Below are 12631 nucleotides of genomic sequence, written 5' to 3'. Positions count from 1 at the left end.
AATTGTGACATTTAATCACTACACTAAGGGGAAAAATAAAACTGCATAGAAGCAAATGTGCTACAGATTAATGGCATCAGGGAAGCCTTTTTGTATAAACCATTACTGGATGTATTTACATATACATATGAACGATCAAGAACAGGGTTTCGAAAACATGATGCTCAAGAGACCAAAAGCACCTTTTAATAGATACGATTACCAAAGACTCGAGTAGCTCTACAAACCTGTAAAAAAAAATAAGGATTTAAAAGTTAACTTCTCTTAAATGTATTGAAACAACTATTCCACGTGAAGTATTCTGATAGTTCCATGAATTTTTACAACATCACAAGACAGATAATGGACCTTAACTGGAAGCTTTGGACACTGCAGTGGAAAATCAACAATTCACCCAATAGGACATCACAGATGAAATTGCTTATCTGAACTTGCTCTTCCTTTGTGGGCTGTGGACAAATTGCTTATTTGCTGGCAACCAGTTATTATGTGCAAAGGAGTTTGATAAACAGGACATAGAAATTAAATGAAGTCAGTTGATGTATGCAAAAGTTAAAAGTTCAAAAAATCTGAATAGGGTAAGAAATGAAACGCGTACTTCTAAAAATAATTTATTCAAGATAATTACTATAAAGCTGCACCTGAATATTTTTCTGAAATATTAGTGTTTGTTTCAGTTGAAAACTTTCAAAACTGACAAGTCCAGGGAGGCATACATTTTCCTGGATTTGCTGGCAGTTAACAGGTTAAGAGAAATGTATATAGGGGCAGTTAAGTGTGAGACTAATAATGTAAGAATGATTGCTGAGGTGTTACGAAACATATCAATAAATTTAAATGGTTGAAGCAAAAGCAACACAGTCAAAGCATTTATATCAGCACAGATTGGCCAAATAGCCTGTTTCTATGCTGTAACTTCCTACAATTTTTAATGCTCCACCATTGGTAGACTGGCTTCAGTGCCTAAATCCTAAGCTTTGGAATTCCCTCCTTGAAGCTCTCTGCACCTCCCTCCTTCTTTCAGATGCTCCTTAATATTCACCTCTTTGATTAAACTTGTGGGCATTAAGATCTCATGTGACTTGCGATCAAAATTTGTCTGAATGCACTCCTGTGAAACACTTGAGGCATTTTGTTGTGTTAAAGCTGCTATATAAATACAAGTTGTTGATTTCAAAGAACTTCCGAAGAAGAGTCATATTTTGACTCGTAACATTAACTATGTTTTTCTCTCTCCACAGATGCTGCCATACTTGTTGACTTTTTCCAGCATTTTCTGTTTTATTATTGTTGATTTTATGATTGATTTAATTCAGTGGACCAAATATCCCAATTCTGACATATGACAAATGAGGGCACTGTTACAATGGACCATCTCTTAAGTAGATCATGTATAATTGCTGTCCTGAAATAGATAGAATGTCAAACTTCCTCCACAATGCTATCAGCTAATAAAAATTTGTCATTATAAATGGGGCAAGGATTTCAGTGCTTATAGATGATTTTACAGTTAACTGCAAGTCGTGCATACTTTTAGTATTGTATAGCTAGGGGAAGGGCAAAGCCAAAATGAATATTTTGTTTGTTGTGAGAACTTTTAAAAAACTGATTGCAGTTATTATTTCTCAATGCTGTTTAGAATATTCTAAATATTTTCATTCATCACTTTACCAATCACTGAATGGAGGCTGATCAGGCATTAATTCACCTCGTTAGATTGGAACTTGGATGACATAAATTGCATTCTCTCATTTACAATTCCTGCCCTGTAACCAGAATCAATGTGTCCCAAGAAATTGCTTTCCAACTGGCAATACCCTCCCATTCATACTTCTCGCAGTGTTGCCCTAAGCATTATGTTCTTGTCATTCTTATAGAGCATGCAAAAAGCTGTAGTAACAGTGTGATACATGCAGCATATTCCTTTATTGGCCAACTGCAATTAGTGGGACAGTGATTTATTCAAGGTGACAAAGGAACTGAACTAAACAGTGGTCAGGTTGGCCCTATTAAAGCTTGGGCCACATGGTATAGCACATTAAATACTGAATGATCCTGTCTACATGGTTAATCTGCAAACTGTAATACAAATGTCAGCAGCTAAGATTCAGCTTTTCATCTGACTGCCAGATAATCGATATCTTGATTAAATAATTATGACAGATTTACTTCGTCCTTCATCTGATAAGAGGAAATATTACAGATTGTGCGCACAATGAAATTAAATGATATGATATTGATGGAGGAGTTTATAAATTAAAATATTTGTATAGTGTAACATTGCTGAAAAGAGACACATTGCCGAAAAAGTAGCTATTATATAATTATTGATTTTATCTTGCATTATCAAATGCGGTTCCCCAATTTAGCCATTTTCTTAAAAAAACATATTTATTCTGAATGTAACACCATCTGTAGAGATTATTCCATTACTAATGGAAATGCCAAAAACAATTCCAGGTGCTTAAAAAAATATATAGATTTGTATTCATGGAATCTAAGAGTTTAACTTCTAATTTCTGATGTAAAAATGGTACATCTGACCACAGTTATAAAAAAATTTTAAATACAAGCAGCAAGTAAAGAGAATCTTTTTGGTGAAAGGATTTTAAATGATAGCTAATCAAGTTACTGACTCAGCAAATTCAGGAACCTGTTTAAAATTCCGTGCGGCCCAAACAAAATCATGGTCGAACAGTTGTGGTTTAGCTGCACTGAAACGCCTATCTCAATTCTCACTGGGTGGACAAAATTAATACATGACAGTGACAACTTGCACCAATCTCCATGTGGCCAAATCAGGATGCATTTGTACAGTATATGAAGATTGGTGCTGACACTGGTGACCACAGGAATTTGTTACACGATAGAAATGGCTGTCGGTCAAATTAGTTACTATCTTGAAATTCAGTGGTTTCAGGATTACATTTAGCACGTCATTTACATTCACCACAGTTCAGAGAATGCAGATACATCAGCTCCTGCTGATTGGGGGATAGGGTTACAGTGAAAAAACATATCTGCTGCTGTCAGTCCACCTATTTTCTCTTCATATGCTTTAAAACAATTCATCTAAGATCTAACTCTACTTTGCATTGTGCACAATTTTTCTATCATTACAACCAGTATTCTGAACCTGCTTCCCATTGTAACAAGTACAGCACCAGTGGTCACTTTTGATCAATGCCATTCTGCAATGTAAATGCACCTCAGATCAACAGGCAGACCGAGCACATCTTAAGACACTTGCCGAGCACAATTTTTAAAAATTCATTCATGGGACGTGGGCATCGCTGGCAAGGCCAGCATTTACTGCCCTTGAGAAGGTGATGGTGAGCTGCGTTTTTGAACCGCTGTAGTCCATGTGGTGTAGGTACACCCACAGTGCTGTCAGAGAGGAAGTTCTAGGATTTTGACCCAGCAATAGTGATGGAATGGCAATATAGTTCCAAGTCAGCATGGCGAGTGGCTTGGAGGGGAACTTCCAGGTGTTCCCATGCGCCTGCTCCCTTGTTCTTCTAGATGGCAGCAGTCGTGAGTTTGGAAGGTTGGTTTGTAAGTAAACTTGATGATTTCCTGCGGTGCATCTTGTAGATGGTACACACTGCTGCCACTTTGCTCTGGTGGTGGAAGGAGTGAATGTTTATGGGTGGGGTACCAATCAACTTTGTTCTGGATTGTGTCAAGCTTCTTCAGTGTTGTTAGAGCTGCACTCATCCAGGAAAATGGAGAGTATTCCATTACACTCCTGGCTTGTGCCTTGTAGATGGCGGACAGACTTTGGGGAGTCAGGAGGTAGAGTTACTCACTGCAGGCTTCCTAGCTGCTGACCTGCTCTTGTAACCACAGTACGTATATGGCTAGTCCAGTTCAGTTTCTGGTCAATGATAACTCCCAGGCTGTTGATAGTGGGGGATTCAGCGATGGTAATGCTGTTGAATGTCAAGGAGCGATGGTTAGATTCTCTCTTGCTGGAGATGGTCATAGCCTGGCACTTGTGTGTTGTGAATGTTACTTGCCACTTGTCAGCCCAAGCCTGGATATTGTCCAGGACTTGCTGCATTTGGACATGGACTGGTTCAGTATTTGAGGAGTCACGAATGGTGGTGAACATTGTGCAATCAGAAAACATCCCCACTTCTGAACTTATGATGGAAGGAAGGTCACTGATGAAGCAGCTGAAGATGATTTGGCTGAGGTCACTACCCTGAGGAACTCCTGCCGTGATTCCTGGATCTGAGATGATTGACCTTCAGCAACTACAACCATCTTCCTTTGTGCTAGGTATGACTCCAACCAGTGGAGAGGTTTCCCTCACCCCCGATTCCCGTTGACTTCAGTTTTTTCTAGGGCTCCTTGATGCCACATTCGGTCAAATGCAACCTTGATGTCAAGGGCAGTCACTCTCATCTCACTTCTTAAGTTCAGCACTTTTGTTCATTTTTGGACCATGGCTGTAATGAGGTCAGGAGTTGAGTGGCCCTGGCAGAACCCAAACTGAGCGTCAGTGAGCAGGTTGTTGCTGTGCAAGTGCCACTTGTTAGCACGGTCGACGACACCCTCCATCACTTTACTGATTATCAAGATTAGACTGATGGGGCGGTAATTGGACAGGTTGGATTTGTCCTGCTTTGTGTGTACAGGACATACCTGGACAATTTTCCAAAATACCGGGTAGATGCCAGTATCGTAGCTGTACTGGAACAGTTTGGCTAGGGGCGTGGCTAGCTCTGGAGCACAAGTCTTCTGATTAATCTTCTGATTAGGCACTTTATAGCCGTCCAGACTTAACATTGAGTTCAACAACTTCTCCTCCATCCCCACCCCTTTTTGATCCCCCCCACCACCCATTTTTTCTATATTCATTTGTATTTTTAAATTTTTATTTATTTTTTCCCACTTATTTTCATTATTTTAAAAAAACTTATTTCCATTTTTATTCATTGCTTTATCCCCAGCTTTTCGCCTTTTCAATCTTTTTTCCCCAACCACCGTCCCCTCCCCCACCCCACCCCAACTAGGGCCACCTGTCACTCTCCAGAGTGCTTATCCTGGTCCTGCCATTATCACATTCTGCTTTCCACTCAATGTCACCATTAGCACCTCTTTTAGCGAGTACCATTACCATTAACACCCCTTTGACCTTTTGTTTGTGACATCTTTTGCAATCTCTCCTTTGCCTCCACCTATCGCTGGCCTTCTATCCAGCTTCACCTGTTCCTCCCCCCTTAAACAGTATATATTTCACCACATTACTACTTCTCTTTAGCTCTGAAGAAGAGTCATACGGACTTGAAACGTTAACTCTGTCTTTCTCTCCACGGATGCTATTAGACCTGCTCAGTTTTTCCAGCATTTTTTGTTTTTGTTGTAGGCAGTTTAACTGTCCGATCCAGCTTCTTAACTGCCTTGTTTCTTCTTTAGATGCAAGATCATCTTTCTGTGAGGTCCTGGGCCGATTTATCGAGATACAATCAACACTTTCTAGGTATGATTGTTGATTCAATGTTACTCCTACTCTGTTCTGCTTAAAGGTCCCTGAAGCCTGACATCCAACCTTAAATTCCCCTTTTATCTTGCCTATCACAAATTACTCAAAATCCACAGTACCTCCCCATAGAAAATCATCAACATGCATCATAAAGATGTCTGCGAGATTCTCTTTGTGATACCAGCAGAACATTGCTAGGTCTGTTTTCAGCTTCCCTTCTACATCACTCACTTCTTGAAGTGGTTTCAAAAACACTGAATTTTTCACCTGGCAAAAATGAGACTTCTATATCGATTGACCCACATTCCCATGAATATGTGGCTGAAAGAGCCAAAAAAATCTTCCAAGATCACTTTTCCTGCCATGGGGAGTCCACTCCAATATTTTAATCATCAAGTCTCTCTTTGAAACCCCAAGCAACTAGTCTCACTTTAGCCTTTATGTCCCATCAAGAAGTACTTTCTCTGTTCATATGCACCTGTGAGATAAGGCTGGCTGTCACCTATCTGGCACTTCAGAGTGTACACCAAATTCTTTCCCGCTATCCAACTCTTCTTGTGCCTCTCTTATTGATTGTTCTTCTAATTTGTGTGGCCACAAAAACTTCTGATCATAAGGGCTTCTACTTCTCATGGCATTCCTAGATTGTTCTATAGTCCTAGTTTTAGTCAAACAATGGACTCTGCTTGCCCTCTTGGGATGACCACTCATCACAGAAGGCATTTTTGGATTTCTCCCATAGACCAACTGATACAGACTATAGTCCCAAACATTTGAAGCAAATTCTTCACAGGGACTGCCCACACCAGGGCATACAGTCTACAATTTGGTTGCTCAGGTAAGATCTTAAGGAGTATCTCATCAATAGCCACATGATTTCTTTCACAAAGGCAATTACTGAAGGAACTTACAGCGGCAGTGTTCACATTACTACAATGTTATCATTTTTGCACATCTCTGAGTTTGTCATTGGCAAATTCCACTCCCCACCCTTACCTTATATTGTTGTAAACAGGCTGAATCTTGTTGCTATGTCTATGAAATGTAAAATGAAAACATTTCTATCCTTGTCCCACGCCTTTAAATCCATAGCTACTATTTCATTAAAGTCTCGTGCTAATGAAAGACTTACAATAGGTTCTGATGGTGTCTCCGATACTTATTGCCTTATATTACATTTTTCATAATCTCTTCAATAAGCTTTGTGTGCTTTGTTTAATCTGTGACAAGGGGGATGAGCAAATTGTCGATGTAACTTTAAGGCAATTTGCTTTTTTTTCACACAAATTCCTATCACCTGATGCCATTAACACTTCTTTAACACTCTGATTAGAGATACCAGGTTTAAAGGGATGCAATAATGTCTTGATTGGGAAAAGTCAGTAGGTTTGCCATTCACCCAAAGATTTATCATGTTCCATCTCAAATTTCATATGTGCATTTTTCATGGATGGCTTGGTCAACAGCAAGGGTTTCACAAGATACTACCATCTGTGCTAATAAAGTGTCTTACCCCAGCTATTCTACCTAGAATTATCACTCTTTTCAGTGACTTTTAACATGTTGTCATCCCTGAACCTGAAGCAGAGCTTTCATATGCCTTGATCTTATTTCTATCCTTACTACTGAGTGAATCCAAATAACATTTCAACCAATCTGTTCCACATGCTGTAGATGTGCAACCATTGTCCAACATGGTGCAATTAAATGAATCTGTGACTGATGCACTCATTACCAGATTGAAGCTTCTTGTGACCAGTAAAATTCCCTCAGGCTGGTGTCATCATCTTTCCCTCCTGAAAATCCGTATCAGTAGTCATCTCGAAAAACCTGTTGTTCCATTTTGGACAATATGCCGCATAATAATATTTTGATTCACATCTGAAACACCTGTTAATAATTCCCTGGGGTTCATTCTTCTATTATTATTACTCCATTACTGTCACCTGCCAGATCTGCCAAAAAGGTCTTTTCTCATTTCTTTTGTGCATGATTTTTCTGTTGTATTCACACCTGTGCCCCATATCTGAATGATCCTGAAATGTTGCAAGCATTGAATCTTCCATTTTTTTGTGACACTGTCGAATGTTCCATTTGTGCCACGAAGGCTGCTGGAAATGACTGCTTTCCCAGGAACTGTTTTTTTTTAAAGCCTCAAGACATTTGATCCAAAAAAAGAGTCTCTCTGAGAATTTAACTCCAGTTAAGACAAGGCTCCTGTCCACGTGTGGCATTTTAGCAAAGTCCAACAATTTGAAAGCAAGCACTGAACCAGGAGTTTCCAAATAGAATTTCTGCAATCTTGTATCTAGTCTGTTAAGCTTCATGATATATTCCTCCATTGAATGACCTCTCTCTTTCGAAATTCAAATTCTGAGCATCCGTTGTATGCATTTAATAGGTCATCTTTCTTATAAATTTTATCCATAAATTTTAATAGACTTTCCAAACCTTCCTCAGTGTCTAGCTCTGAAAATACTTTGCAACTGATCCTGCTTTTGTTAGGAAATGACGGTGTCAAGGTCATGTTTTGTTTTCTCTTCAGTAAGGACGTAACCTGTGTCCATACAGCTACTTCATTTTTCCATTAGTCATAAGGTTCAGATTCAGAGAACATCAGTGGGAAATCAGACCCTGGCAATTTACACTTGGTTTCAACCATTCTTCTCAAAAGTAACGCAGATTGCAATATTCTGTCTGAAAAATCTTTTCCTTCGTTTCCAATCTTCACTTTTCCAATCATTCGCGGCTACCATGTCAAATGGATCCAAGCCCGATGGTGCAATACAAAACAAGACAAAGATCTTTTCCTTGTTGGTAGGTTTATTCACAGGATGCAACATTACAGATCACTGCCTCCAAACTACCAACCCAGTGTACCAACTGACTTTTTTATGCTCTTTTGGTACAACAATAGCAAATGAGCAAATTAACAAATTAAATTAGAGAGGCATTTTTTTAAACAAAACACATCGCCTTCTTCAGCTTTAGACAACAGCTTCTCCCAGTTGAGGAGCTGAACCCCCAGTCTCTCACATAATGGGCAACGACACTAACCATTGGTAGCCAGGAGGTGCCTAAATACTACATTCAGTTAATAAGACTCTTGTTACATGTGCTCTCAGTCCTCAAACAAACAATGCACATCACCTGTATATCTTTAATAACATAATCAACCAACCATTAATAGTTGTGCTTTATTGTGCTTTTCCATGTTAAGTGTACTACCTAAGACACTGTTTATTTAGTAGCACTTGCTATGATTTTTTTTCATATACACAGTAAAGTTTGTTTTTGCTTAAAAAGGTGAAATCTTGTGGTGTCATTCTTTCAGTTAATTACTGGGTGTTTGACTTTCTCTTTAAACGTTAATAGTCCCTACAGAGATCGTAATACTTCTTGAACATAGGCTTTATTACTAGGCTTTGAAAAAAAACTTTTGGGGCACATTAAAATGGCATAATTATAGATTTCCTACAGAATCCAGGAAAACTTCAGAATTCCAAATGTAAAAACTTCAAAATTATAAATTGTAATATGCATTATAAGAACAAAGTTTTAAAAATACAGTCAACTTAACTTTGACCAACCTAGTGATAGATACCTTGCACATGATTTTCAATGGCTAAATGAATCTTACAAAATATTTGTTTAGTTGTTTACCAGTGGGACAGTTTGTGTGTAAGGTGCTCCTTATGTTATGCCGAAATGCCTCGAAATATAACTAAGACATGGAATTGGAATTCTGTAGATGCAATATATTGATGAACCAAACCTTTAAGAAAAATGGTGTCTTCTTGATTTCTCAATGCTTCCTTACTATGCTTAACCTCAAGTTCCCTGTCTGCCTTAAGCTACATGCATCCCATAACCAACCTGCTCCTAGATGTCTACCTATGCAACTCTAGCTATCAAAAGGCAAATGTAATAGCTATCTAGGAAAACTCTTCACTTAAATTCCCATTTAATCAGCATCTATGCACAGCAGTACAGCTGAGAACAGTAATTTCATGAACCACATCCCATTAAAAGAAATTCACATACTGAATCAATTTGATGAGGAAATGCCTCCTTCTGTGCTTGTGGCACAGTCTCAAATGGTAGATTATTTCTACATACCCTAATGACGTGCACCCCCCCTCCCCCCAACAACAATGGGCATGGCATTGAAGTACAATGTGCATTGATTAGCATCGAAATACCTGTATAGCACTGAAATCTTCAGATAAGCTAATTAAATGCATGTCCACTTGAATGTAGGTTGAACACAGGCTCATCCAACCTTTTCTCGCCAGGGGCCAGATTTCAATTTTTCCTTACACTTGGGGGTCGACCAGCAAATTCCAGAAAGATGAGGTTTGGTGCAATATTAAACATGAATTTCAAAAAAAAATGCTAACATATGATTAGAAACAATTTGCTGAGCAAAAAAAACGCAACAATAAATTGATCATTTTAAAAAAAAGCCAAATAAAAATGACCATTCGAGTGTGAAAGGCTGAGTGTGTGGTCCAGCTAATGTAGAGTCTAAGGATGCTCACTCACCCTCACCCACTGTGAAAGTGCCTATATTGGTGTGTGGGGGCCATGGGAAAGCATGGTGAAGGTGCACTCCAAACTGTCTCTCTCTTTTCAAACACTCGCAGTTGCCGGTGTACGCTGCTCCTCCTACCACAGCCTGCTTTTCTTCCATGTTGATGCTGATAAGCTCAATAGTGAGATTATCAGCAGCAAACATGGGAGAAGAACAAACTGTGGTAGGAGGAGCAGCGTACACCGGCAACTGCGAGTATTTGAAAAGAGAGAGACACTTTGGAGTGCACCTTCACCATGCTTTCCCATGGCCCCCACACACCAATATAGGCACTTTCACAGTGGGTAGATTTTTCTTTTCCCACCTATTTCCATTATTTTAAAATCTACAACTAATACCTTGTCAGTCTTTCCACCCCATCCCCACTAGAGCTGTACCTCGAGTGTCCTGCCATCCATTCTTAATTAGCACATTTTCTTAGATAATATCACCATCTTCAACACCTCATTGATCCTTTTGTCTGTGACATCTTTTGATTATCTGCTCCTATCACTGCTTGCTTGTCCCTACAACCACCCCCGCCCCTCAACTTCTCTCTCCACCCTCCACCTTAAACCAGCTTATATTTCACCCCTCTCCTAACTACACTCAGTTCTGTTGAAGGGTCGTGAGGACTCGAAACGTCGACTCTTTTCTTCTCTACCGATGCTGCCAGACCTGCTGAGTTTTTCCAGGTAATTCTGTTTTTGTTGTGGTAGGAGGAGCAGGACCCTGAAGAAATCCTCAAACGAACTGAGCCGACATAACGTTTTTCAACAATCATTCCGGGGAGCCACATGGAGGGGCTTCGTGGGCCGCAATGCAGTCCACAGACTGCGGATTAGACAAGCCTGGTCTAACCCACTGTGTGCACGATGAAGGCAGACGTACTGTGGGTGGAATTTCAGAGCAGGTGCTATGCACACACTCTGCCAAAACAAAGTGGTTACGTGTTTTCAAAACAGTTGTAGTGTATGGAAAATCTGCCAGGTGCAAGGATTAAGCCTTAACCTTCAAATGCTGAAAAACTTGTTTAGGTTTCAGCACATACAAGTCACCACTGGAAAAATAATTTTGTAACATTCAAACCAACAAAAAAAATATATATAGGGTCCTATTTCTAGTCACTTTAGGACACAAATGGGTGGCACCCGTCAGAAGGTAGCTTAACCATTTTGGATTGTATAATTATGTAACCTGGCTGGACATTATCAAACTAGTAATTTAGGCTCCACAAGCAATGTACTTAACCTTCATCTTAAGAGAGGTGTAGCATTAGTGGGACTATGTTAAAAAACTTAAATTATGCTGGAAACTAACTTATTCAATCACATGGTGTAGGCATTGCTGGCAAGGTGAGCATTTATTGCCCATCCTAAATTGCCCTAGAGAAGCTGCCTTTAAGAATACAACTGAGTGGCTTGCTAGGTCATTTTGGAAGGCAGTTAAGGCTGCTGTGGGTCTGGAGTCACATATAGGTAAGATTGACAGATTTCCTTCCCTCCTTCTTTCTCTCAGTGGAACAAAGCATTCACTAACTAAAATTAATCGATATTCCGTCATCTGGGAATCCTACTTCCACTTGAACAGCTCACCTTATGGTATATGAGGGTATCTTGGGCACATCTGGAAATTCATTTGTCAATTACTTGTTCTCAGGCTGGATACATGAAAGTGTATGTTACGCCATGTTTCCTTGTCAGAATGGTTAAAAGAATTTTGTAACGCAACAGTCCTAGTCTGACTATTTGAAAGCAGGATGTAAAAGAGATAATATAAATGGCAAAGGAAATTTCTAAACATTTCTTCTAAACAGGCACACCCCGTTTTCAAAATTGACTGTATCTGATATGGAAAAAAAGACCATATTTGCTGAGGATTAAAAATAGTGCAGGAGGATATCACATTATTACATGTACTGATCAGTTTATAAAATGCATGGCTGCCCTACCCCTTTCTATACCATCATAATCATGAAAGAGGACTTGCAAAAATATTTGCAGATAATAAGAAAAACACATTTCAGGAGCTACAATGAGCATTTAGAGTTACATTAGAAATATTTTTATTGTAACCCCATGGCTTCAGAATATCTCACAGAAACAATTTCATATCAGCATTACTAGTTTATGCTGTTCACTAATTAGAAACAATACGAACAGTTTGCGCCTCTGGGATCCAGAGAAAACCACATTAACGCTTTTAAATGAATGAAGTTTTGTCAAGGGTGACTGCTTTAATATTTGAGCCTTGGGAGCTAATACTTCAATGCGCCATCTCCTGTCCCAAGTATCCTTACATGTAGTTTTAAGGCAAGACTTTCCAGAAAGTGATAATTAAATGTGTCCTTCTTTAAAACAAAACGTAAATTAATATCGCTCCAGGATTTATGATAAATTGTATACTTGAAGCTTTGTTGCTCACTGAAGCATGTCAAGGCAAAGAGCAATGTGTTAAAACATCTTTGCAAGCTTTTCTTTTCCTATATTACAGCGCACAGCAGGTTGCCAGGATGAAATGAAAAATGGAAACGTCCTTAGAAACCTACCAAATAGCTCATCAATTCC

At 39.2% G+C, this 12631-nt stretch overlaps 1 protein-coding gene across 1 annotated transcript in view; it reads right to left on the bottom strand.

Annotated features, from left to right (window-relative positions):
- Nucleotides 1–12631, bottom strand: part of med27 (mediator complex subunit 27) — a 305523-nt gene that overhangs the window by 169145 nt on the left and 123747 nt on the right. The window lies entirely within an intron of this gene.

This window comes from Cetorhinus maximus, chromosome 10 (assembly GCF_964194155.1).
Source record: "Cetorhinus maximus chromosome 10, sCetMax3.hap1.1, whole genome shotgun sequence".
NCBI lineage: Eukaryota > Metazoa > Chordata > Chondrichthyes > Lamniformes > Cetorhinidae > Cetorhinus > Cetorhinus maximus.
The sequence above is the reverse complement of the archived record's forward strand: the minus strand, read 5'-3'. Positions and strand labels throughout refer to the sequence as shown.